General features: G+C 37.8%; 1 pseudogene; it reads right to left on the bottom strand.

Annotated features, from left to right (window-relative positions):
• Positions 1–1,167: 1,167 nt before the first annotated feature.
• On the bottom strand, positions 1,168–5,182 carry LOC127546406 (5-formyltetrahydrofolate cyclo-ligase-like; annotated as a pseudogene).
• Positions 5,183–6,000: the final 818 nt, after the last annotated feature.

The raw sequence follows: 6,000 nt of genomic DNA, 5'->3' as shown, positions 1-6,000 counted from the left end.
ATACAAAGTTATTATTAAATAAAATTAAATTTTAAAAAAAATTATTTTATTTACAGGATATATGCATGGGTAATTTTTCAGCATTGACAATTGCAAAACCTTTTTGTTCCAACTTTTCCCCTCCTTCCCCAGACCTCTTCCGCTAGATGGCAGGTTGACCAATACATGTTAAAAATGTTAAAGTATAAGTTAAATACAATATATGTATATTCACATACAATTCTTTAAGCCATTATGAACAAGTTATTCAAATCATGTCACTTTTAAGTTTTTACCACATTCCAGGGGCAACTAGAAGGCAAAGCAGATAGAGCACCAGCTCTGAAGTCAAGAGGACCTGCGTTCATATCCGATCTTAGACACTTAATATTTCCTAACTGTGTGACTCTGGACAAGTCACTTAACCCCGAATGCATTTTTAAAAAAAGTTATTACTACATCAGAAAAAGGCTATTGTTACCTTAGGCAAAATATTGTCAGCCAACTTTCAACCCAAGGCAAATTTTATTTCCGAGTCAGAAACCTCAAATGAATGGGGCTAAGTTTATTGTCGATATAGCATCAGAACTTGGTATTAGAATCTAGGAATGCTAACACATAACTTTCTATAATGAAACATTTAGGGACTAATCATGGGGAATTATGGTATCAAACTGCAAAATCAATGAGAAATTTCTGTTGTATTCTTCATCACTTTAACCCACAAAAGCTATGAAGTGTTTAACCCAAAATTTCAGATTGGGTGAACTAAAAAAAGGATCAATAGACATGATGAGTACTATTTGCCCTCTCTAAAGTCTGAACCAGGAACAAATATCAACAAAGTAATTAATATTGATCAAATTTTCCTATGTCCTAGGAATTAGAGCAGAACCATTGAAGGACATGTTAGAATCCAGTAAAGTCCTTGTTCTAATTGAATTTGTTTCCGTTCTCTTCAACCAAGTTGGACCATGGAATCTCATTTATAATTTGAAGTTCAAAGGAAATATAAAATTGTCATTTTAACATCAGGAAGTTAGGTAGAAAAAAATCACTAAATGAAATGTTCACTTTTAACTAATATTCTATTATTCGTATTGCTAAAGATTTTAAACTAATATTTCATACTAAACCTTTTCTAATTATACCGATAGTAACCTAGTTCTTAGTAATACAAGGGTAGAGTTCCATATGATTTGTGGATAGAAGAGATGCATTTTATTTTACTGGACTACAAAACCCAGATCATTGCACAGGATTGTCACTGAGAACCAGTTTGTCTTTGTAGAGACTTCATCTATTCTCATTTCATTTTCTCCAATGGGCATCGTACCACAGATCTGCTCTTTGAAAGCCAAACAATCATATAAAGCTTTCTTTCTTGGAGCTATAAGCACCTGCTTCAAGTAGATGTCATAGTATCCTATCCTTTCCCCCTTCTCCCTTCCCAGGTGGTTGCCCTATTTGTCAAATCCAAAACCTGAGATGAAGATGAGATCCAGACCCCTGTTGACAAAGCCATCATCCCTGGGCTAATGAATGTTTCAGGAAGTTTTGGGAAGTAAAAAAATTTCTTCCACTGAAAATAACTTGACCATATCCATACAGTTGCTCTTGAATTTCTATTGAGGGCTAAAACATATTTTGCCATGTTGAAAAATATCATTGATAATTTCTTCTATCTCAGTTTCATCCTGAATGTTTAGAAAGATTGAAATTCTCAGAGTCTCTTAATATTGTGAGCAATCATCTTCTCTGTCAGCAGACTGGACTGGAGGATCTGAATATCTGCCAATCAGTGCTTCCTCTCAGTCCATATTGAATTTTGGATTAGGTGTTTAATAAATGCATGTTGTGGGGCAGCTAGATGGTGCAGTGGATAGAGCACCAGCCCTGAAGTCTGAACCCGAGTTCAAATCTAGCCTCAGACACTTAACACGTCCTTGCTGTATGATCCTGGGCAAGTCACTTAACCCCACTTGCCTCAGCAAAAAATAAAAATAAATGCATGTTGATTGATTGACTTCACCATTTAGAGCTTCAGTTTCCTCATCTATCAAATGGAAGGATTGAACTTGATGACTCCTAAAATCTTTCCAGGCCCTGATATGCTGGATGCCATGGGGAATTCCCACATGAAGAAATAGAAGAAAGGATTTTGCCCTTAGAATTTTATCTATAAGTAATTAAAAGGTCCATAAAAAAAAAAAAAAAAAAACGAACAGTAATTCTACCTGACAATATTTATTCTCTGGTATGCAAGGTATTGTACAAAGGGCACAGAGCAGCCATATTTGTAGAATTTGTAGGAATTGCAATCAGAAGATGCGTATTCAGAGAATGGCTTAGTGGATAGAACATCGGGCCTAAAGTTAGGAAAACTTGAATAAAATCTTGATCTCAGACACTTATTAGCTTTGTGACCCTTGGCAAATCACGGCCCTGTTTGCTTAAAATGGGGATAACAACAGCACTTGTCTCTCAGGATTGTTGTGAGGAGCAAATGAAATATTTGTAAAATGCTTAGCACAGAGCCTGGCATATAGTAGGCATTATATAAATACTAGATATCATTATTATTGTTGTTGTTACTACTATTACTACTGTGTTACTTAACAGGTCTTGAGTCTCAATGTCCTATTCTGTAAAATTGGGATAATACTACTTCTACCTGCTCACAAATTTTTGTATGTGAATTATATCTAATATTCTTACATAAAGAGAAAAAATAGTCCCTTCTCTCAGTTCACCTGATGGTCTCCAACATGTGTGCAGATGAGCAAAATACCAAGTGAAATGCTAATTAGAGTTAGTGTGAGAATTAGCACTAGAATTCAGGCTTCAATTGGGAAACTAATGGATTTTTCCATCATATAACAGCCCAGTTGGAATCCCTCTTCCTTCTGAACTCCAAAGTACATTTAATTTTAGGAAGATTTAGGATTGCTGATTTATAGTCTGATTATGCTGATTAAAAAAAATTAAAAATCAGTATTATGGTAAAGAACCCATTAGAGTCCCAAGATGAGATCTAGACAAAATGTTCTAGAATAATTTAGTCAATAGTCAATAAACGTTTGTTAAGCTAGGTGCTAAGTTGGAGGGGAAATACACACAAACACACAAAGTTCTAGCCCTTTAGGGCTCAACAATCTAATGGGAGAAAACACACAAAAGAATCTGAAAAGTTGGGGGGGAGGGGAGTGAAAAAGCCAGAAATCCTAGTCATGCAGCCAGGTGGAAAATGGAACATGTGTGTCCTGAGCACAGGGTAGTGATGGGAGGTGAGTACCAAGGTTGATATGATCTTGCAGAATGATGAATCTTCCCAATGCTGAGGTCCCTAGGGCATGGTGGAAAGTCAGAGAAATCCCAATGGAGTGCAGCCAGGTGGGAAATGAGATTCCAATTTAAGCAGAAACACAAGCTGGGGCAATCAGGAAAGTTAATGAGTGACAACTGTGAAATGAGTGATGGAGAAAGTAAATGAATCCAAGCTCACTGAGGACATATATTGTTAAACTTTTCCTTTAACGGTCTTCTCTTAAACCTGCTAGATGATTCCTAAATCTTCCTAAAATTAAATGTACTTTGGAGTTCAGAAGGAAGAGGGATTCCAACTGGGGCTGTTATATGGTGGAAAAACCCATTAGTTTCCCAATTGAAGCCTGAATTCTAGTGCTAATTCTCACACTAACTCTAATTAGACTTTGACAGTCTTCTAGGAAGAGGGAAAGAAGAACTCATTTTCACACAAAAGGAGCTAATTAGATTTAGGTTCCCTTGAATTCTATCAGTCCAAGTCAGTTTAATGGAGAAGGTAGAATTTAAACCACATCTTTTAAGTTTGGGTAAGTTTTCAATTTCTAGGGACACAAGAGGGAGGCAAACATTTTAGAAGTCCTCCTTTTTTAGGCAGAAAAAGTAAAGGCATATTTAAAGGGACAATGAATAAACCAGTTTAGCAGGTTCATTTAAGGAAATAGTGGGAAGAGGCCAAGAGAAAATTGGGTTCAAATTATGGAAGATATTGAGTGCAAAGCTAACGTGTTTGCCAATATGGCAAAACTTCAAAACTAAAATAGAGAATCCTAATACTTTTTTTAAAAAGTGGAAGCATTCTGACCATCCGAATAATATTTCCCCATTACATCTCAATTTTATATAATTTGCCTTTTTGCTTATCACTTAACTTTCCAGCTATCTAAATAGGTCTCTGGGAGCTGCATTATTTAGTTGGAACAAAGCCAAAAATAAATATATGAGTGTGTGTGTGTGAGGAGACAGAGAATGACTGATTTCAGGCTGTACAGGATCATTGGGCATATCTAAATCCCAGGAGGCTTCTTTGCAGTGGATTTAGGGAAGGTCTGGTTTGTTTAGCTTTGATGAAATTTGCAATTTGGAAAATCCTGCCTTATTGCAAAATCAAATCCTATTATAATGATTTTTAGTAAGACATGTGCTTTGAATCGTATCTTAATGGGATTGATAAATCTCTGACTAGACTTTTAAAAAATGAACCCTTCTTTGAGGAGGAATTAAGTGATGCTGAGAATAGAGCACCGGGGGTACAATCAGGGAGACAGGAGTTAAAATCTGGCCTCAGACATTTTACTAAACGTTTGATCCTGGGCAAGTCAATTAACCTCTGTTTGCCTCCGTTTCCTCAACAATAAAAGCATCCACCTCCTTGGGGTGTAGCCAGGATCAAATGAGAGAATATTTTTGTGACGTGCTTAGCAAAATATTTGGCACACAGTAGGTGCTTAATAAATGTATCTTCTGTTTTTTCTCCCACCCCTCTTCCTTTGAGACTATTTAGATTCAACCTCTCACCTTAAGTGTATAGAGGACTGGAAAGCGGATTTGCTGTCCTCAGTGACTTAAATTCAAATTCTACTTTCAACTCACCTTAGGTATGGGTACTTGTTGCATCTATAAAGGTTGAACGAGATAATGGAGCCTTGTAAAATGGGAACTGGACATGTGATTTAATTGGTTTGGGGAATTCCCAGGTGAGGAAACTCTCTTTACCAAAGGAGGGCAGCACCTTAACAGTCTTAGAATTGCCTAGATCATGGAGTGATTAAGTGACTTGGTTGGGGGAGACATGAAATAAAATGGAAAAACCTTCCCCCCAGAATCTTACTGGGGATTTACAATTACTTTGCAGTCTGCCAAAATGCTGGATTCGCATACTCTCTGAGACATTTGTGAAACCCTATTTCTCTCTGTTCTTCTGATAATTCTGCTTAATTTTATTTAAGTCATAAGAGGGTTTCCTATTGGTGAAAGCAATGCAGATGCAAAGAGTTATCTAAGCTAACCAAAAAATATATATATATATATATCACAGAACCTCCTTTTCTCTCCCAGGCCCACGTAGAGCCTTTGGAAGTTACAGGTATCAGCACCTACTGATCCATGAACCCAGTGTTTTGATCTCAATTCACCTTTACAAGAATTATTTATGGCACCCTGGGGACCTGCGGGGGAAATGTGTGAACCTCCCCTCTGGTGCTGGAAGCCAATCTGACCGCCTCCAGCTCTTTTATTTGTCTCTACCATACAGCAAAGGGGTGTGAGCTGTGTGAGCTCAGAAAGAAGCTTGCAGGACGTGGGGCCCATGAAACCCAATTTCATGGGCTAATAAAGAGATTACCAGATGGAATTTTAATTTTGCCCTGTTACATTTATATTAAGACATCTGGCTGAAATGGATCAATTTTCTTGGTTGAGGGATAAGAAGACAGCTAGAGCCCTGAATTTGGAGGCGGCCCAGCTGGCTTCAGAATATTCTAAGGGGTGAGCGGGGCTAGTCCCAATGGATGGGGCTTAGCTTCATCCTCCGTTAATGCAAGGAGCACACACTCAAGTCCCCTGGAGCGTTGCCATTCTGAATTCTAAGGCTCTGACCAGTTCTGACATTTCAGATTCCGTGTCCTCCCAACCTAACATTCCATGTTCTCAGCTCTCTTCCCACCCTGGCCCTGTGTTCCAGGCTCCCTCCCAGCT

This window comes from Antechinus flavipes, chromosome 2, assembly GCF_016432865.1.
Source record: "Antechinus flavipes isolate AdamAnt ecotype Samford, QLD, Australia chromosome 2, AdamAnt_v2, whole genome shotgun sequence".
In the NCBI taxonomy this organism is placed as follows: Eukaryota; Metazoa; Chordata; class Mammalia; order Dasyuromorphia; family Dasyuridae; genus Antechinus; species Antechinus flavipes.
Note: the sequence above shows the minus strand (reverse complement) of the source record. Positions and strands in the feature narration are given on the sequence as shown.